Source organism: Antechinus flavipes, chromosome 5 (assembly GCF_016432865.1).
Source record: "Antechinus flavipes isolate AdamAnt ecotype Samford, QLD, Australia chromosome 5, AdamAnt_v2, whole genome shotgun sequence".
Taxonomy (NCBI): domain Eukaryota; kingdom Metazoa; phylum Chordata; class Mammalia; order Dasyuromorphia; family Dasyuridae; genus Antechinus; species Antechinus flavipes.
Window position 1 is genome coordinate 66,016,144 of NC_067402.1, and position 22,289 is coordinate 66,038,432.

Here is a 22,289-nt window from a genome sequence, read left to right on the forward strand (position 1 = left end):
TTAATTACAGCCCATAAGCTTTCTCTTTTTATTTCAACTTTCTCTTTTTGAAAATTCTGAACAGAACACCAAAAAACGTTTCCATTTTCATATATATAATACAACAGAAAAATGGGATTATATGGTAAACTGTGAATCTTGATTGTGTGCATTTTGGGGTTTTTTTAAGTATATATAAAAAAATTTGGCATGTGATGGAGAGAGCTGAAACTATTGGGTTGATGCACTGAGGCTAACTACTGATTGGACAATACTCTATGGGCATATGCTTGGAAAATGGTCCTTTCCACTATCCATACTGGCTCAATGATTGGTGTATAGAGGATTGTAGGAGGGACTAGGGGATGGAGTAAGACAAGCAAGGGACACACTCTTGGTGGTAGATGAGGGAGAAGGCAGTGATGGAGATTCTACTTCCATCCTATTCAATCCTGCATCTAAGACTTTTGCTTATCCTCACTCTGGCTGATTCTGGGGTGTCCTGGGTGCTAGCAGTTGTTACATTTGGTGCCCAAGCATGGGAACCAAGGACCCTACTTTCACTGAAGAAGTCTTTGGTTTCCAGTGACCAGGAAATTAGGTGAGTATTTTAATAGATAAACAGGGAACTTAATTTTGTTAAGGGCTAAACTAGTAACCTTTTCTAGCTACAGTGGGGCAGATATTGGGAAAAGATGCTTCCCCACCCTCAGCCCCACACAACCACCCCCAGCCCCACACCCACACCCACCCCAAGCGGGTGCTATAGAAAGCATGCTTAAGCTGATCAAGGGACAAGGATTAATTGTAACTTGGTTGCAGATGGCTAGACTGTTGGGTACATTAAACCACACTTCCCCTTGGTTCTTAAAGGAAGAAGAGATAGAGCTAGATAATTGGAAGCTGGTAGAACAATTATGTGAATACTACAATGATCAAGGTCCTCGTTCAATTTCCAAGGAGACATTCTATACATACAACATAATATAATTGGCCTTAAAAAAATCCTGCAAGTTATAGAAAGAAGGAAAATTCTAAAAATGGCCAGATGAGGAAGTGTGAGGAAAATGAGGAGGACAAAGGAGGGATTAACAGTGATATCACCAAAGGGCATGAGGAGTTAAGTGAGGGTGAAGGGCATGGTGAAGGGCGGAGTACTCTCACAAAGCAGCTTCAATTAAACCGAAACTGGTTCTTGACATGCCCCCATCAACTTCACCTTCCAGGATGGAGCGGGAAGGAGTAATAGGAGGGACTATGATACCACCAGCACCTCCCTCCAAAAAAATCGCCCCCTCCTATGACTAGATTGCAAAAGGCAGTAATTAAAGCCAGGGAAGAAGGCCAGAATTTAAGTGATTTGCAACTGGAAATGTATCCAGTGATTCAAGAGTTTGATTCTTCAGGTCAAGAAAGTAGAAGATATGCTCCTTTTGATATAGAAATCCTCAAAAACCTGAAAAAGGCTTGCACTCTTTATGGGGCTACATCAGCTTATGTTAAGATGTTACTACAGAATTTGGCTTATGAAGTCTTAACCCCTAGGGACTGGAAATCTATAGCAAGGACATGCTTAGAACCTGGACAAAACTTGTGGCTTTCTGAATATAGTGAGCTCTGTAGGATACAAGCCCAACAAAATGGTCATGGTGGACTTAATCCTCCAATCACCTGTGACCAACCAACAGGTGTAGGTTCTTATGCAGAAATTTCAGTACAGATTAATTACCCCTTAGCAGCTTATGAGCAAATTGCTGCTGCTGCTATCAAAGCCTGGACTTTGCTCCCCAATAAGAACGACAAGGGTGAAGCCTTCACAAAAATAACACAAGGGCCAAATGAACCCTTTGCTGATTTTGTGGGACATTTGCAGACTGCTGTCATACGTACTAATGGTGAAAATGCAGTAACAGACATTATGATAAGGCAATTTGCTAAAGAAAATGCTAATGAGGTTTGTAGAAGAATTATATTAGGACTGTACAAGGATGCTCCTTTAGAGAAGATCATAAGATGCTGTGCCACAGTGAGCGCAAATGCCTTTTACAGCCAGACTATGATGCAGACTTTCCAAGATCCCAATATGGGAAGACAGGGTCCCTTTTGGCAAGGGACTTCCAGAAAGATTCGTCAATGCTTTCATTGTGGTAAAGTAGGGCATCTGAAAGCTCAATGTTGGCAAAGAGACAAAGTGAGAAAACAGGGTGGGAGAATAAAACCCAATACCCCAATGCAAAATGCAACAAAGGCATCCATTGGGCCTCAGAATGTAGACAGATTCAGGGAAAGGGGATGAGGGGCCCAGCCCCAGGGCCCAAGACAAAAAATACTTGGGGCATGATGGTAGTTGATGGTGCACCCAGAGAGTGCCTACAAGTTCAGTACCCAGACATGACCAATCAGCCAGAAAGCCATATGATGGGAGAAAGGGATTACACAATCAACCAGCCAGGAAGCAACCTGATGGGAGAATAGAGTTGTATGCAGCTGGGACAACTGAGATAGCCCCTGGAGAGGTGAAATCTGTTCCTCTCCAGCCTATGGATCCCTTGCCTCTAGGCATAGTATCCTTGACCATTTCACCTCCTGAGAGCAGTCACTAATACAGGTAGACAATGTATGACTTATCAACCATGAGAAGTAGTAGCATCAGATTTACTAATACAGTCTCCTAATAAGCGACCTGGTGATAGTCGCCCAGATTCTAACTCCAAGCCACAAAATCCAGGAATATTCTGGACAGCAGTTATGATAACTAACCGACCTATGATCACTATCTATATAAATGGTCTACCATTAGAAGAATTGGTAGACACAGGTGCAAATTGTACAGTCATTAGAAGTGCCCACTGGCCCAGTCACTGGCCAAAGATTAAGGCAGACACCTACATGTCTGGTGTAGGGAGATCAATAGCAGTTGAAGTTAGTACTACCCCTTTGAGATGGACTTCTGAAGGTGAAACAGGAGTTTTTACTCCTTTTATAGTTGAAAAAGTCCCCATCAATCTGTGGGAACAAGACATTTTACAACAATTAGGATTAAAAATGAGTACTTCGGTTTTTTAGGCAGGACTGCTGTTGAAGGCCTGCCAACTCTTTCACCTTTTCCTATCCAATGGAAAACTGATACACCAGTGTGGATAAAACAGTGGACATTAGGTAGTGATAAAATTCAAGTTTTATTAGATATAGTACAAGAGCAACTTGACCAAGTACACTTACAACCTTCTCTAAATCCTTGGAATTCCCCTATATTGGTTGTAAGAAAGAAATCTGGAAAATGAAAGATATTGACTAATATGAGAAAAGTAAATGAACAGATGGAAACTATGGGAACTCTTCAGTCTAGACTTCCATCTCCTACTCAGTTGCCTAGAAATTGGCCTCTTTGGGTTATAGACATTAAGGGTTGTTTCTATTCTATCCCTCTAGATAAGGAATATATGAAAAGATTTGCCTTTTCAGTGCCCAGCGTTAACTTAGCTGAGCCTTATAAAAGATATGAATGAACAATTTTGCCACAGGAAATGAAAAACAGCCCTACTATGCGTCAAATGTATGTTGTTGCTGCTCTTACTCCAGTAAGAAAAGCATTTCCAAAAATAATGTTATTACATTATATGGATGATATATTGGGATGTGCACCTGAGGAACAAATGTCAGAAGCATATCTACAAAAGACCATAAAAACACTAAGGAATTACAAATTGTACATAGCTATGGAAAAAATTCAAAGACATGCTCCTTTTCAATATTTAGGATATAAAGTATATCCTAAGGTGCTCACAGTACAAAAACTTTCTTTAAGAACAGAGAAGCAAACACCTTAAATGATTTTCATAAATTGATAGGAGATATCCAATGGATGCATCCAGTGTTAGGCTTGACTACCTATCAATTACAACCATTATATGACATTTTAAGGGGAGACAGTGCTTTAAACTCCCCACGCCAGCTTACAAAAGAACCTCAAGAGGCTTTGAGAAAAGTTGAACTAGTTTTATCCAATGTGGTTGCAAGAGTCACTCAAAAACCCTTGGAAATATCGGGTTTTGCTACACAAGACACACCCACAGCAGTCCTTCATCAAGGAGATAGTGTGATAGAGTGGGTGAACCTCCCAAAACAACCAGAACAAAGCCTTACTCCTTACCCAGTGCTTGTGCCTAGAATTTTATTAAAGGCCATTAAGCAAGCAGTACAATTATCTGGGATAAGACTTGACAAGATATACACCTTTTACACCAACATACAAATTAATGTGTGCTGTGAGACCATCCCAAGGTGGCAAATTTTATTAGCTTTGGCTCCAAATTTTACACATGGGTCTCCATTAAAGATAACCAGACTATTACATAATTGGTGATGGATTCTTGAAGAGAAGGTTTCTAAAGTTCCTCTTAAAGTATTAACTATCTTTACAGATGCATCGAAACATAATATTGGTGCTATATACTCTCGTGACTTAACTATAAAGAGAGTAGTCAGAACTTCTTTTCAGTCCACTCAGCAGAATGAATTGTATGCAATCATGCTAGCTCTTACTTATTGTTCAGGAGATGTAAGTATAATATCTGATTTGGCCTATTCAGTAGGTGTGGTACAAAGAATTGCCACAGTCCAAATAAAATTTGTAGCCTCTAATATATATCAGCTCTTCAAGGAACTTCAAGAGCAAGTGAGAAAGCATCCAGGTAAGATTTATATTTTGCAGATCCACTCTCATAGTGGACTTCCAGGTCCAATTTTTGATGGTAATTTAAAGGCAAATAGCCTTCTAACTATGTGGGCCAATACTACTTTATTTCAAGAAGCCCAAAAATCTCATTTTACCTATCAGCAGGCTGCTCGAGCTTTACATTTGCAATTTGGAATAACGAAAGAGGAAACAAGGAGCATAGTAAAAGCCTATACAGCTTGCCTTCATTTCCATGCTCCTACACTGCCTCCAGGGAAAAACCCTTGTGCTTTGAGACCCACTGAAATTTGGCAAATGGATGTGATCCATTATAAATATTTTGGTTGTCTGTCTTTTATCCATGTTGTGGTACTCACTTTTTCAGAATTCATTTTTGCAATACCTTCAGCAAAAGAGACAGCCCGAGTGGTCACTGAATTCCTTATACAAGCATTTGCAATTATGGGTGTGCCACAAGCCATAAAAACAGATAATGGACTGCATATACTTCTAAACATTTTGCACACTTTTGTGCACAGTATAAGATTTTACACACCACTGGCATACCCTTTAATCCTCAAGGACAGGCAATAGTAGAGAGGAGAAACAGAGGCATTAAGACGCTCCTCCAAAAACAAAAGAAAGGGAGAGCCACAAGTAACCCTAGAGAACTTCTAAATCTAGCTCTTTATACTATTAATTTCTTGATTTTTGACAAAGATGCACTGGCTCCAACAGACAGGTTTTATAACCCACCGGAAGTGCAGTGTCCAGTGTGAGCAGCTCCACTATCTTTAGATAATCACTAGGTGATGTGGAGAGACCCAGAAAGTGGTGAATGGAAGGGACCAGATAGATTAACTGCTTGGGGAAGAGGATTTGCTTGTATCTCCACAGGTGGAGAAGGAATCAGATGGGTGTCAACAAGCCATATTCACCTTGTCCATCAGAGAGAGATGGAACAGACCCTTGAAACAAAGGAGAAGACCCAAAAAATTGGGTCCATTGCTGACTGTGTCCACCACTGACAGAGCATGGCAGTTATGGTGTTTGACTCATGGACATCAAAAATTGTTGTAGGACTTCAAAACCCTCAGGAATCACTGGATTCTCTGAGACATGATAAGATTGTTGTAGGACCTCAAAACTCTCAGGAACCATTGGATTCTCTGAGATATAATAAGACTGTTGTAGGACTTGAAAACCCTCAGGAATCATTGGATTTTCTAAGAAATGATAAGACTGTAGCAGGACTTCAAAATCTGCTAGGATCATTGGATTCACTAACACATGAAAAGACTGTTGCAGGACTTCAAAAACTTGCAGGGATCATTGGATTCCCTGACACGTGAAGCAATGGACAATAGATTGGTTTTGGACTATCTCTTGGCTGCTGAAGAAGGTATATGTGTGACTGCTGTTTACATACCTTCCTTCTAGGACTTCTGGAAATCTCTTACAATACCATATTATTTATAGTGTTTGTTATAGTACTACTTGCATATACAATTCATGTCTGTTGCACCACATTAGGCCTGTACTGACTGTGGGGAGAGTCATCACTAATAGCCTCTGCGTCATTGCTATATGCTTGTGAAATACCTCCCATGCTGATGGGTTTGTGCATACCTGTTTCTAATAAGAGCCTTCAGCCCAGAAACCTGCTAGCAATTCCCACTTACTTTTGGTGCTTTTCATCTCACTTCCTGAGATGTCAGGGAGGGTGTGATCATCTCCTTTTTAGTGCTTTCACTTCCCTTCCTGAGAAGTCAGGGAGAGCGTGATCACCTCCTTTTGGGGGCTCTCACCATCCTGAGAAGTCAGGGATGGTGTGACTACCTGTGTTCTAAAACAAAAGAAAGCGCAAGATGTAGAGGGCTGAAATTATTGGGTTGATGCACTGAGGTCGGGACTGCTGAGCGCTTGAGGCTAACTACTGATTGGACAATACTCTATGGGCATATGCTTGGAAAATGGTCCTTTCCACTATCCATACTGGCTCAATGATTGGTGTATAGAGGATTGTTGGAGGGACTAGGGGGTGGAGTAAGACAAGCAAGGGACACACTCTTGGTGGTAGACGAGGAAGAAGGTGGTGGCAAAAATTCTGCTTCCATCCTATTCAATCCTGCATCTAAGAACAAGAATAAAGACTGAGGACTTTTGCTTATCCTGACTCTGGCTGATTCTGGGGTGTCCTGGGTGCTAGTGCGGTTGTTATAATGTGATTTTTACAAAAAAGAAAAAGAAACCAAATTCAGAATTGATGAAGTAACTTTATGAAGAGTACATGGGTGGGAAATGCAAGAGCCAGATTTTGAATCCAGACTTCAAATCTTAACTCTTTCAGTTTCACTAAGTTTGCGATAACATCATGTTTATCAATGGACTCAGGTTGACAACATGAAAAGGAAAAATTGTAAATTAACATGTCCTGTTGATGAGTTGAACAACATTTAGAGGAGTTTGACAAGGATGGTGAGGAATTTAGAGAATATGTTAATAGAAAATTGATTGAAGGAACTGAAACTATTAGAGTAACCATGGTGCTTCCCATGCAAAGACAGCCCTGTAATTAGGTTTTTCCAATGAGCATTTAAAGAAAAGTTTCAACAATTTAGCAAATGTCTGTCAGTTGTCCACAATATGCAAAACACTTTGCTTGGCATTGGTAATTGACATGATGGTACCCTTATATAAAGGTACTTTGCCCTTTTCTGGCTTCCCCTCATCTCCTTTCTTTAATATTAGTGACTAAGGGTAAGTTAATGATCCCTTAAGAAATGCAAAATGAATTATTGGTGGAATTGTGAACTGACCCAACCATTCTGGAGAACAATTTGGAAGTGTGCCCAAAGGCCTATAAAACTGTGCTTACCTTGCTCCAGCAATACTGCTATTAGGTCTATCTCTATCCCAAAGAGATCAAAACAAATAACAACAACAAATTTCAGGGGGAAAGGATCTATCTGTAAAAATACCTTTAGCACATAGCAGCTCTTTTTATAGTGGCCAAGAATTGGAGATTGACAAAATGCTCATCAGTTGAGCAACGACTGAACAAATTGTGATATATAATTGTAATGGAGTAATTACTGTGCTGTGATGAGCAGGTTGATTTCAGAAAAAACATAAAAAGATTTATATTAACTGATGCAAAGTGAAATAAGCAGAACCAAGAGAATATTGTTCCCAGTAATAGCAAAACTGTATAATGACAAATTGAATAATTCAACTTTTCTGAGAAAATTTTAAAGGACTCATGGTGAAAAATGCTATCTCCCTCCAAAGAAAGAAATGATGGAATCTGGATGCAGATTGAAGTATGCTACTTTTAATTTTTTGTTTTTTATCATGATTTATTTTTCCCTTTGGTCTGTGTCTTCTTTTACAACATGACTAATATGGAAATATGTTTTGCATAATTGTACATATATAATCTGTATCAGATTACCCATTCAAGGAGGGGAGAGGGAAATAGAAAATCTGGAACTGAAAAAAATTTTAAATGAAGTTAAAAATTGTCTTTACATGTAAATGGGGAAAAAATAAAATGTCATTAAAAAAAGAAATGTAAGCTGAAAAAAACTTTTCACTAATAGTGACTATGAAGTCAGTATTTGAACCCATGTCTTCATGGTGCATGTAACTTCTATTTATGTACATTATTATTATTGATACTTTTGGAATTCTTCTAAATAAAATTAATTTGATGCCTAAAATAGGATCTTTTAAATTTCAATTTCCCAGGTAACTATCTTAATTCTCCATTTCACTTGAACTGTGGAGACCTAGCCCATCAATCTAAAAAGCTCTGATAGCTTACTCTATCCTAGAAGGCACAATGCTACTCATCCTGCCCACTCAAATGCTTCACTATCAGGCAAGAGTCCAATTCTTGTTCCCCATCCATCTTTCTGCCCACTGAGTTCAAAGGGTGAGGCAAAAAGGGAGAGGAGAAAATCACTGGCTAGGCGAGTGAAACATCTCAAATGTCAGCATGAGACCTATGTTTAGGGTACTATGTTGCTATTGTCTTACTTGGGTATCAACAACTGCTCAAGGGATTTTCAGAATTTCTATTAGAAAATTTTTCCCCTTATGTAGCAGCAACATAATAAGGTGAAAAGAACTCTGGCCTTGGTAGGGGTCAGGAACCCTGGGATCTAGTTCCATCAGTTGCAAGTGATCTCAAGTAAGTCCCTTTGCTTTTTTATATTAGTTTCCTCACTGATTAAACAAGGGGATTGTAAAAATAAAATAAAGTAAATGGAGAACTCCTGATAAAATAAAATCAGGGTGCTTAACTTTTTTGAGACATGGACTCCTTCATCAATTTGACCAAGCCACTGAACCCCTTCTCAGAAGACTGTTTTAAATTTTAGAATTACCAAGAAATCTGTATTGAGATACAGTTGTGGAAAAAAAATTTTTTTCAACAATTTCTTGGATCCAGGTTAAAAAAAAAAACAGACTTATTATTGTTTAGTCTTTTCAGTTGTGTCTAACTTTTTATAATCCTATGGGGTATCTGTCCAAAGGGTTTTCTTGGCAAAGATATTAAAATGGTTTGCCATTTCCTTCTCCAATGGCAAACAGAGACTAAATTATTTGTCCAAAGTCACCCAGGTTTGAAAGGCTGGAAGTTTCTGAGGTTGAATCTGAATTCAGATCTTCCTGACTCAAAGCCTAGTGCTCTTTCCACTACATCACCTACCTGTCTCAAAATAGATTATATGAAACTATAAGAAACAAATCAGGCCATAGGCTAGAGTTATAATCCCATCTGAAGAATATCTTTGCAAAGATAATAGAATGGTTTCCTTCTCCAGTTCATTTTACAGATGAGAAAATTGAGGCAGAGTATAGTACATACAGCTAGTAAGTTTCTAACGTTGGATTTGAACTAAAATCCTCCTGATTGTAGGGTCCATGCTTTAGCCGCTATGCCACTTAACATCTATCTATATATTATAATGTATTCAAAATTGATTTGCTCTCTAGAAATGCATGCATCTGTACATGGAGATACATGCATGTATGTTACTTGTATGTAAGAAATGTGCGTAGAAAACAAATTTTTCATTTGTTTTTAAAATGTTTACCTTGAGCTTCTTTGTAATATCTAGGTCTGAATTTGTCTGGAATATGAACAAAAATCTCCCTGGAGGGAATCTGCTTTGAATGAGGCTTCTAAGCCTGATTCTTTTCCCTATTAAATTTAGCCAGCTTGAGGGAATAATCCACCACCTCCACAATCCATATGACTAGTAAAGCTGGTTAACTTCTTGAAGCACTTAAGTTGTTGCTTTAGGGATTCTTCTCATGTTACAGAAAACCATATTTCTGATTTTCCTTGATCAAAGTTTCTTGACTGAAGTGTCCTTAAATATTGGAAGAGTCTTCTATTTTTAAGCTAAATCAATTTTTTATGGATGAGAACATTCTATTTGATATGGTAGATAAGTGTGCATCCAAATGAAGACAAAGTGATTTAAATTAAGACATGCATTTACTTCACAAATAAAGATTGCAAAGGAAATATCAATAAATTTTAAAAATTGGAAACAATATATCTGAAAGGAAAAAAAATAGGCTTACTATATCCTAAAATCCTAAAAAGGTTAAATGCCTCTATAAGTTAATGTTTAGGACAGAGGACATATAAAGTTCTAATGGGTTTTATAGACCCCTATCTTTTTTTTTTTTAATGATGCCCACAATAATTGAAAAAGTTACTATTTGGCATTATTAACACATACTTGTATATATCACTAGTAGGGCTTTTCCTTGCATTCTTTACTATATGATTGTCTTGATCTATCCTTTATTGACAATCACTTGGAAATGGGGGAATATAGCTGGCAGAAGCTGGTGATCTCATTTTTTTCCTACTGTTACATTATTTGGTTCCTGACCCCAAATCTGCACCCTAAAATGGGTCTAGAAAACTCATAAACTAAAGCATATATAAGGGGAGGTTCAATAAATGGTTATTGTTGTTGATTATGTTGATATTGATCCAGGTCTATTTCTAAGTGTTATGCCAATTGTTTTGTGTCCAAGATGAGAAGGGAAACCTGGTAAAATTCACAGGTTTATCAGATCATAGATTTAAGAAAAAAGCAGAGCCCTTTGTGTAGATTGAATTGGCAAATGGATCCTAAAAGATCTTTGAGGCAATACTTGGTCAAAAGAATACAGATTTTAAAAAAGAAAATTCTAATCTCATATGGACTACCTAAAACATCTGGTTTCTCCTCTTGCCAAAAATCTTGACTGCAACTTGAAATACTCCAGATGCAGAGAGATTATTTTATTCAATAGTTCAAAAATTTAAAAAGTAAATGGATAGTCATAGTGGTTTATGTTTCAGATGAATAACCATTCTTTCTAAAATATCTACACATCTTCAATTGGGTTGTTTCCCTCATTTGAAGGATTATTCTCTTAATGGTAGGATTCTAACCATAAAGATTTCATTCCTGACCAGGACCCAGTGAGGCTCAATGATCCCAAGAGCATTCTTATGTAAAATATAAAGAAAGGACAACCAATGACCATGGAAGCGGAAAACATTTGTCAATGGAAAACAATTATTTATGACAATTCCTCTTCATCATCAGTGACCTTAGAAGTATCATATTTGAACCCTAATGTCCTATTTTTATAATGAAAATATAGAATGATGCTTAAGGTGAAGTAAGGATGACATAAAGATTAAAACACCATAGTCTTTAAGGGATCCAAGTAGTAGATGATTTGTAGAGCAATGGAGAGAAGCATGGTGGGCTGTAGTATATTTCTAAGGATGCAAAAAGTGCATCAAGATATCAAAAAGTCCTGGAAATTATTTCATGCTTCTTTTGTATATCTGTATATTTACTTAGTGTACATATGACTTCCTTTCAGTAAGATACAAGTTCCATGAGTATGGATTTATTTCATTTTTTAATTTTTTATACTCAGTACTTAGCATAGTAACTGCTATGTTGTAGTGTCATGTAATACAAAATGGCAAAAGGAGGAATAAACACTAATTTAATGAAATCAATTTCACTTGATTTAGTTTTAGCTCCATAGTTATGGGAACATGCTGAATAGACTTCCCTTGGTACCAGTCAAGTCCTTGACTACTGGATTATAATGAGATTATAATCATTCTTCTAAATGGTATAATCTGACTTGGATCTGGGAATGCATCAAATAGCAAAAGATAAAACATAAGATGAAATGAAAAGCAAGATAGCTTAGCTTTAAAATTATCTGTTGAATTTACTACATACTTTAATAAAAGAAATAAGCTGAATATAATGGAAATATGCAGTTTTTCTCTCCTTATTTGAATATGAATATGAAATATGGAATATTTGTTGGTTTTCAGAAAAGCAAAATAATAATAAAATGAAGAAAAGGAATACAAAGAAGTCAAACTTCTCTTTCTTTGAGAAAAATATAGACAAAATACTGTTTTTGCTTATGTAAACATTTCCATTTTATTATAGTATTTTGGAACTGAAATGTATCTATTTCCCAAGTAAATGAAGGTCTGGAGGAGTTAAGTCACTTGCTTTCAATTATTTAGTGAACATAGCCAGAACTAGGGCATTAACCAAGGTGGATACTGCCTTAGACAAACCAAGACCTGGGAAAGACCTAGACTTAAAAGGCCAAGATCTCCCAAGGTCATTACCAGTCATCCTGACTTATGTTTTGCCACTGGACTCTGATGTCTCTGGAGGACAGTGTGAAACAGAGGAATGTATAGCTCTGTCTCATTGCAATCCAATTTACTTACAAGTCAAAATGATGTCATTGGTCCTCTTTGAGAATGAAGGGTGAACAAGAAGATAGGAGAAAGGGCACACAAAGAGGGATTCTGTGTTTTCTCTCTACAGTGTCTACAGATTACCATTCCTATGCCTCGAGTTCTCCTATCTTATTGTACTTTGTGAGTGTTGGAAGGAAAGAAAGTATCTAGCAGAGAGTGAGGAAATAAAATGGAGAGCTAACAAGTCAGAAGGATGGAAACAGTCTATTCTCTGTCCTTGACTAGATTTTCCTTTGAACCTATACTGCTCTCCCATTCCTAACTAACTGTTCCTAGTTACTCAGATTCTCAGTAGCCCTTCTTCTATAGATCAAGTAGTAGTAATAGTAATAGTAGCAGTAGTAGTAATAGTAGTAGCAGTAGTAATAGTAGTAGTAATAATAGAGTAGTAGTAATAATAATAGCAGTATAATAATAGTAGTAGCAGTAATAATAAAAATAATAGTAGTTGTTGTAGTAATAATAGAAGTAGCAGTAGTAATAATAGTAGTAATAGGAGGAGGAGGAGTAATAGGAGTAGTAGTAGTAATAATAGTAGTAGTTATAGTAATAATAGCAGTAGCAGTAGTAATAGGAAGAGGAGTAATAATAGTAGTAGTAGTAGTAATAGTAGTAGTCGTAGTCATAGTAATAGTAGTAGTAGCAAATAGGCTCACTACTCTGTACATCAACCTATTTTTTAAAGTTATTTTGTTTTAAATTTTTTAGTTATAATAGTAGTAGTAGTAATAGTAGTAGCTGTAGTAGTAGTAGTAATAGGAGGAGGAGGAGGAATAATAATAGTAGTAGCAGTAATAATAGGAAGAGGAGGAGTAATAATAGTAGTAGCAGTAGTAGTAGTAGTCATAGTCATAGAAGTAGTAGTAGTAGTAAGTAGGCTCACTACCCTGTCCATCAACCCATTTTTTAAAGTCATTTTAAGTTTTTTAGGTATAAGTTTCTCTGGAGCAGAATTTCTTAACCTTTTACATCCATACATTCTCAAAAATTCTATGGATGGATGTCAAGGGGACCACTTTGGTGGGGGAAAATTTATATCTTCATTTTCACTAACTTCTAACCCAAATGTAGTATTTACTTCAATTATTAATGTAGATAATGAACATTATCTTTAGAAGAGAACCATAGGCTTCTCCGGACTGCCAAGAAAGTCTATGACATGGAAAAATGTTAAGAAGCCCTACTCTAAGGTGAGAAGAGTATATCCCCCTATTCTGGACAGTGAAGAAAAGAATCAAAGCAATTTATTACACGAGGTTCAAGGATTCCAGAAAAGTTTTGACCCCAGATAGTCAACCTGAAAATGTATATGAATTAGCTGACCCCAGGAGAATAGCTTGGAGGAAGTAAGTTTGACAAGTCAAAATAATCCAGATCTTGATTTGCATCATCCCATGATGTGATATTTAGTAGAGTGTCAGTCACTGAACAGAAAAAAATTAATTCTGTTAAGTCTTTAAGCCCCAGAAACTCAAGAAGTAATGGAGATCAAAGAATATATGGTGAAAGGCAGCTAATCCTCTCTTTCTTTCTGCTCCTTTAAATTTTCATTTCCTTTTTCTCTTGCTGTCAAGATTTTGAATAACAATACTAAGATCTAACTGGAAACTGAAGTAGTACCCTTGGCCAATTCTAGTCTTTTCTCAGTCTTATAACCTCTTCTTTTCAAAACTCTTTTTCTACAAGGGCACTAATTTTCATTTTCTTTTGAATTTTTTAGGAAGTATCCTGTACCCAAATCAATCAATAAATTAACACCACTTGTTAAATGCTTAATATGTGCCAAGTACTATGGAATTTGGGGGGGAAGAAGCAAAATTAAGGAGTTTATGTTCAAATGGAGGAATGAAAAGATATCTACAAGATTAAGTACAGATTCAAAACAGAGCAACCTTAGAGGGGAGGGGTTTCTGGAGAAGATGGTTTTTGGGATGAACCAGGGAACTGAGAAGTGCAGATGAGGAGTGAGAGCATTTCAGGCATGAAGGACCACGAGTGCAAAGATGAGGAGACAGAAGGTGGCGCAAAGCATGAGAGGGACAATAGCCGCCCTAGGTCGCAGATGTATGTTCAGGGTTTAAGGGAGAGAAAGATAGGAAGAGATTGGGGTGTGGTGCTCCTTAAATGCCAGACAAGTTTGTATTTGATTCAAGACATGATAAAGACCCACTGGAGTTTATGGAATCAAGGGAGCTATGTCGAGGATGGCTAAGAGAAGAAGGAGATTTGTGACAGAAGATCAATGAAGAAGCCATTGCTATAATCTAGGTAAGAGATGATGAGAATCTAAGCTAGGACTGTGGCTTTGTGATTTGACATGTCACAGGGGACAGACATGAGAGATATTATAGGGAAAGAAACAACATGATACGCCGACTGATTAGAAAAGTCAGTCAATCAATAGGAATCTATTAAGCGCTTATTGTATGCAAGTCATTGTGCTAAGTGGAGGGGATACAAAGGAACACACACACACACACACACACACACACCAGCCCCTGTTCTCAAGTCCAATAGCTGGTACACAACAATGTGCAAACAAGAAATAGGTTTAAATTGGTGTTGTCTCAAAGGGAAGGCACTAAGATTAAGTAGGATAAGAACCCTGAAAGGCAGATGTTAATATTATCATTCTCATTGAGGAAAGTGAGATAACAGAGATTTAGTGACTTGTCCAGGCTAGATTTGAATTCAAGTCTTTTTGACTCCAAAGCCAGTGCTCTAACCACTGTACCAACTAGCTACCCCCTTAATGCAGTTTTAAATTTCAATAGCTTAAAACTCTACTGAGAATGCTGGGACACCTTGTACAGTCAGAGATTAAGAGCAACAGAAAATTACCTCAGATCCTGCTCCTTTCAATCTTCTTGTCCACTACTGATACCTGTTATGACCTTCAGTGGTCAGTTTATTACATTTCCTTTCTATATATGGTTTCACTGCCAAGACAGGAAATATAGTAAGCTGACCACTGAAGATCATAACTGAGAGAGACATGAAGAAAATGGAGACTTTAAGAAACAATGTGTAGAATAAGGAGGCTCACTCTCTTTTCCCCATGTGACCCTGAGCAAGTCACTCTATTTTGTTCCCTCCACTGTAAATTGAGGATAATAATAGCATCTACCTCACAGAGTTGTTATGAGGACTGGATGAGATAATATTTGTAAAGCATGTTGGCACATGGCAGGAAAAAAGAGAATTGTTTCTCAATAAAACCTTTGAGTGTAACATGGTTTTGCTCTGATAGCCTCAAGGCCACATGATACTGAGGCAGTTCATGATATGAATTAGCTTGAAACTATCAAAGACTTTCTTCACCCCTCCCACCTCAAATGTTGCCATTCACGTAAATTTTGGCCTTCTTCCTGGCCTTTGGGGTCTCTGTCAGCTCTAACTCAGCAACCTTATGCTCCCTTGAGCCAGAGTATCAAACTCTTGTTCTCCAAAAAAGGTCTCAGCCTGGTTCTTCTTACTGGGATTTATTGTTTGTGTTCTCAGTACTCCAGGTCCAATGGGTTGTTTTCTTTTGGAAGGGTAATTCTTCCATTAGCCTCTTAGAATAGATTATCTTCCCTCGAGGTGGATTGGCATCCAATAGAAATAAACAAATGAGGCAGTGTTGGCAGGTGTCCCCAACCCACAAGAGTTTACCAAAATGAGACTTCAAATCTCTTTCTGGCTTTTGATTCAAGTCTCACCCATATGAGGTATCATCTGGCACCCACTATCTGGCAATCACTGATGGCTCTTGGGGCCTGAATGCACAGTTCTGCAATGTCCTCATCTACATTTGCTAGAGTTTGCAGCTTCCTTATGAGTAGCAGTTGGTTTTATTTTATAGCCTTGGCCATTCGCAGGCTGTCTGTATCCCAGCATTTAACCAGTTCTTTCAACCACTCAGTTCACCTTCCAGTTTAGTCTTGTACTTTCCCGACACCTAAATTTCATAGGAGGACTCCCTTTCCTGACCAGGATTCTTGAAAACAAATTTATTATACCATTTGATTACCTATGTGTTCTTAAGGCTTCTTTCAATAAATCTCTCAACTTAATTATGGACTTAATTATCCCTTCCACAACAGGAAGCGGTGGCTCTTCCAAATGCCAGCATATATGGGGTGAATTCTGTGGGCTTATAATCCCTAATAACTTCAATGCTTGTGCAGGAGAAATCTTGAGCTATCCCCATTGAACCAGGCTTAGCACATGGAACATAGTAGGTGCTTTACAATGTTGACTGATTGATTGACTGAAATTTCTATTCAGGCTGTAGAGTCTTCAACATATTCAGCTCTGGCTGGTACACAACAGCTCCAGATGGCCTGTCTCCTGCCAAAGATAGCACCTCTTTGAACAGCTTTCTCTCAAAATCTTGACCCAGACCAGAGTGAATCTTGGCAGTGAAACCATATATAGAGAACTATTTCTTCCACAAGACTTTTCCTATTGTGGAGGCCTTCTGGTTTCTGTTTGGGAAAGCCTGGGTGAAGTGCTCTGTTACCACAAGGATGCTTCACATGTTGTTCTTCTCCCCATTTAGAGATAAGAAATCTGCCATACCAACTCTAAACTCTTGTTACTTACTCTCAAGGCAAGCATCTTGAGATAGAAACATCTTGTGTTAAATATGCTTCAACACATTCTCATCCTTTCTTGGATACTTCTCCCACCATCTTGAGCTGGTAGATTGTCATCCCATATGAATCCTCTTTTCAAAGTTATGTCTGTTCCTCTTACCTATTATTTATAGATTATGATTTAGTGTTGGGACATTTAGGAAGATAACTTACATTATATAGCTTATTTGCCCTCTCTAATTTTCTTAGGAACATCTAAGGTTAATGAAATTCAATTTGCATTACTCTGAGGCAAGAATCATGCCTTTAAAGAGTTAAATATTGAATAGGAACTAAAACACAGTAAAGTAACAGGAAAATAAACTCACATACCTTTATGATTGAATAGAGCCCTCCCTTTATATCCCCAGAATGTTTTGGAAATCATCTCATCCAAGACTCATATATTGGTCTAAGGAAGGATTCAAGTCATCAGTAGAGGTAACTTTGACATTACATATGGAAAAAGGCTATCCTCCAGAATCTCTGTCTGCTCTCTCATTCTGTTCTTCTTGAAATTCTGAGCTTGGGTGCTCTCAGATACTGGTCACCTTTATTTCAGTTATCTAAAGAATTTTAAAGACTCTCAGTCTTTTCTTCTACCATGAACACAAAGCCCTAGGTAAGACTTTCATCTTCCTTCTCTTTCTTAGATTACACCACAGTTGTACAACATAATGGGAACCATAGACCTCATCTAAATGTATTCATCCTTGAGACCTAGAGTATTATGGGAAATGTAGTCATCTTTATTTCACTTTTTCAGTGGGTGAAAAACTCAAGCCTAATTAAAGGGAGCAAGGACAAAGTAAGGATCTATTAAAAAAAACAACTGCGTCTTATTATACAAATTGATCTCTGTACCCATAGGCACGGGAATACAAAGAACAAAAACTCAAACAGTCCCTGCCCTCAAGAAGCATTTTTTTTGGGGGGGAGGAGGGAGGAAATATTATGTACATTAGTAGATACATATAAAATATATACTAAGTAAATCCATATTGATCAAAACGGGACAGAAACAACTTGGAGACCAAGAAATGCTTTATAGAAGGATATAAAACTTTAATTTAATTCCTTGAAGATAGGGGTATATTTCAAGTATAGGGAGGGTCTGTAATGGCAAGAGTCTTGAGAAATGGAATGTCATTGATGGATAGAACACAGAGCTTGAAAAGGGAAGTAATGCAAGATTAGTCTAGAAAATAGATGCTACAGAGAAGAAGTTTCCCCCCCTGAGACATGTTAGGGAACCTCTGAATCTTCTCCAGGAGGGAAATGGCAGAGTCAAATCAATGCTTTCAAAATATCAATTTGTAGATGTGGGGACAGTTTGGAGGGAGAGAGGTTGGAGGCAGAGAGATTGATTAGGACTCTATCGCAATAATGAAGATAAAATGTGATGAGATTCAGAACACCATTAAGTTGTGTCCTATGTATACCTACAGCTTGCAAATGGCTGATATTTGTAGGGACTGGGTAGTGACTGTTAAGAATATATACAACTAGATGCAGTACAGTAGGCACTTTGGAATAATCTGTGACATTGGCCTGGGTTGCGAAGATGGTAAACTGAACTGATGCAGGATCTCCCACTATTCAGGATACCCAGTGATGACAATTGGTCAGGATCTTGGTCAAATTGGTCAAATTCTGTCCACAGCCCATAGATTTTCAATCCTTAAACCAAAGTCACCACTTTAATATAGTAGATGAAATATGTATCCTTCAATCCAAACAAATTAGTTCATTTTTTATATCTTAGACTCCTAGGATGAAAAATTTGAAAGACACTTATTCCAAATCCAGTATTTTTTTGGTGAGGAAACTAAAGCCCTGTTATTTGGTCAAAGTCCATAGGAACTTGAATAAATAACAGAGCCAAACATATGTCTTTTGACTCTTACCCCAAGGCTCTTTCCACTACACCATTCAATCCTGTACAATATGACTTCCATCTTGTGTTTCTCCAAGACATACTTGAATGGATTATATAATCATAAGAAGACTGAAAAAATCATTTTTAAGATAAACCTCTTCAGCAACCACAGTACCTGCAGTTATACAATAATAAGCCAATCATCATAATAACAAGTGAGAACACAATAGGATGATCCAAGGATGCTACTCGCAGTTAGAAATCCCCACACATGGTGCCTTATTTATTTCCCTTATCCCCTTATGTTCATCACATCTCCAGTCCTGCTGTGATACCCAATACGATCACTAATGAGGCAGGTGCAATGAAAAAAAGAAAGTTAGCTGAGTGTTAATCCAGGCCCTAATGAAAAACTAAACAGCTGTTGCCCCTGCCAACCAAAAAATGAAAACTGGATGCTGCTATAGCAGTGTGTATGTCAGACAGCTCTGCCCCCACTCAGGTTACAACTTCAGTGTCTGCAGTAGAAAGGGACAGACCAGGGATGTTTCTGTTATGGAAAACACCAGTGCTACTCATTGTCTTCTATGTAACAACCAGAAAACATTAAATAAGTCAAATGAAATATGTAGACATTTTTTGCTAATTGTTTTATTAGGATTGACATTAAAACAATTAAATTTGCTTAGCAAAAATTGACTTTTAAATGACTGAATTTCAATGTATAAAATATTATAACAACGTTTCGGTTCCCCTAATCTTTTAAATTCTCAATGAGAGTCTTCCTTTACCAATTCATTCTCATTCTCATTTCCTGATACATGGTTATAGTGAGTATGGGTTTCATGATTCTACTCTGAGTTTTTGTAAATGTTTGTTTTGCATTATTTCCTACAGTTCTCAGTTTCTTTGTGTACCCCACAACTGCTAGTCTTAATTGCATTATAACATTCTCTGACAGTAATGTACCACAATTTATTGAATCATTTCCCTAACATTGGATGATTAGGTGGTTTTGAATTTTGTTTATGCTATTCATTATATGTAATGCTATCAAGAATATCTTTGTGCATGCTAAAAAGTTACCTGTATATATCTTGTAAATAAAATTACCTATGCATATATCTTGTAAATAAAAAGCTATAATAAAAAAAGAACCACTGTTTACAACTCCCCCCCAAAAAAAATCTTTGTACAGAAAACTCTTTTAAAAATATATATATTTGATTTCTATCAAGATCTGAAGTCTTGCTTTTAAATCCTAAATCTCCCCTCCCCCCCAACACACAATCACTGAGAACTATTTACCTCTCTGTCAACCTCTTTTGAGTTTTCTCAAAAGCCAAGTGGTACTTGAAGAAATATTTTGAGAATCAAAATGATTGTAACTCCCTTTTGTAAAACCATAAAGTTTCATAAAAATAGGCCCTCTTTTCAAATGTTATTTGCTTTTGCTTTTTACATAACTTGTTTTTGTACTGTTTTCAGTAAATGATTAAAATGGTGCCATTAGAATAGGCTGGATCATCTCCCAGAATCCATCAGATTTGAATTTTACTGCAGCCTTCTTCTTAACAACAAACAGGCACAAGACCCACACACCTCCTGGGTGCATTTGAGGGGTTTAGTTGTGGGGAATATAGCAAAAAAAATAAATAAATAAAGAACCTCAAGAGATGCCTTTATCATCTGAAAGACTCTTTCCCAATCTTCCCCAGGAGCCCCTCTATTTTCTACTGCTTGAGACAGAAAGGTTTATTATCCATTTATTATTACTCTTTTCCATGGACTTTCTCATATGTCAAGTGAATCTGATCTGGAGTTCAGCACCATAATTACACTGGACCAAATCCAGGAACTAATAAATAAATTGATGGTGTCTCCTTCATTGTTACATCTCCCTGAGCTTCTCTCCTTTTGAAGTAGCAAGGAGCTCTCTCAGAGAAGATTCTGCTCCAGCTTGCTTTTCCCAACTCTGCTTACAGAAGACCTGGGGTGCTCACATTCCCCACCCCTACCCTAGGGGACAATGGGGAGAAAAAGCAACAATTTTAACATGGGGTTTTCTGTGATTTAGATCATAATAAAGACTAAATGAAAAATTCTAGTTTTGCTTTTCTCTAACATGCTTACATATGGCACGACATTGGCTAAGTATCACTTGGGGAGTCATAAATGGATAAGACTCCTACATATTTCACCCCTCTGTTCTTCTTACAAAGATTCTTGGCAGAAAAAAAAAAAATAGCTTTGTGTATTTGTATTTTAGGCAGCGTCTCCGGTTACCAAACATTATTTATTTTGTGCCTGACTCAGAGGGTGCCAAAGGTGGACCTTTTCTTATGATAAATTTTACCTATTTTATTCCCCAAATAAATGAACAGTCCAAGGACAATGCCAGCTGGACTAAATGAGCTGATGAGGTCTGTAATTTTAATCCTTTGCCCTAGGGAGGGTAATTATGGGGAGCTGTTTTCTTTTTTCCTAACCAGTTTCCTTGACCAATGCTCCTTTAATAAGAAAATAGCCCTCTTAAGAGGATTCCTATTGTGAAGAAGTTAGTTGTCACAGGCTCACAGAACTGTAAGGAACCCAGCTGGTCATTTGATCTTGCCTACAAATAAAATGTATCTCCCCTCCCCCAAATAAAAGTGACTCTATTCTTAAAGATTTCTAGTTCTTCATCAGTCCCAAAATCAATAAATTCTTCCTATTTAGACTAGATCCTTCCGTTTAAATTCATTTCTTCAATGAGCAGAAGCAGGAGATCATTATACATGGCAACAACAAGATTATAAATGATCAATTCTGATGGACGTGGCTCTTTCCATCTCTTTCCAATCAATGAGATGATTTAGACTCCTTCCAATAATCTTGTGTTGAAGAGAGCCATCTATACCCAAAGTGAGACCTGTGGGAACCAAGTGTGGATCACAATATAGCATTTTCCCTCTTTCTATTGTTGTTTGTTTGCATTTTGGTTTCTTTCCCAGTTTTTCCTTTTTGATCTGATTTTTCTTGTGCAGCAAGAGAATTATATATATATATATATATATAAACATATTTAACATGTATTAGATTAGCAGCCAACCTAGAGAAGGGGGTGAGGAGGGGAAAATTTGGAACACAAAGTTTTGCAAGAGTCAATGTTGAAAAATTACTCATGCATATGTTTTCTAAATAAAAAAAGCTTTAATCTTTAAAAAAAAACTATATAAAATTAATTTCTTCATTCTCTCCTAAGTAAAAAAATGACAAATGGTCACTCAATGGAGGTCCTCTGAGACTATCATGATGCTCTTC

The 22,289-nt window shown here is 37.3% G+C and overlaps 1 long non-coding RNA gene across 1 annotated transcript in view; it reads right to left on the reverse strand.

Annotated features, from left to right (window-relative positions):
* LOC127564664 (uncharacterized) overlaps positions 1–22,289 on the reverse strand; it is a 168,067-nt gene that overhangs the window by 131,357 nt on the left and 14,421 nt on the right. The window lies entirely within an intron of this gene.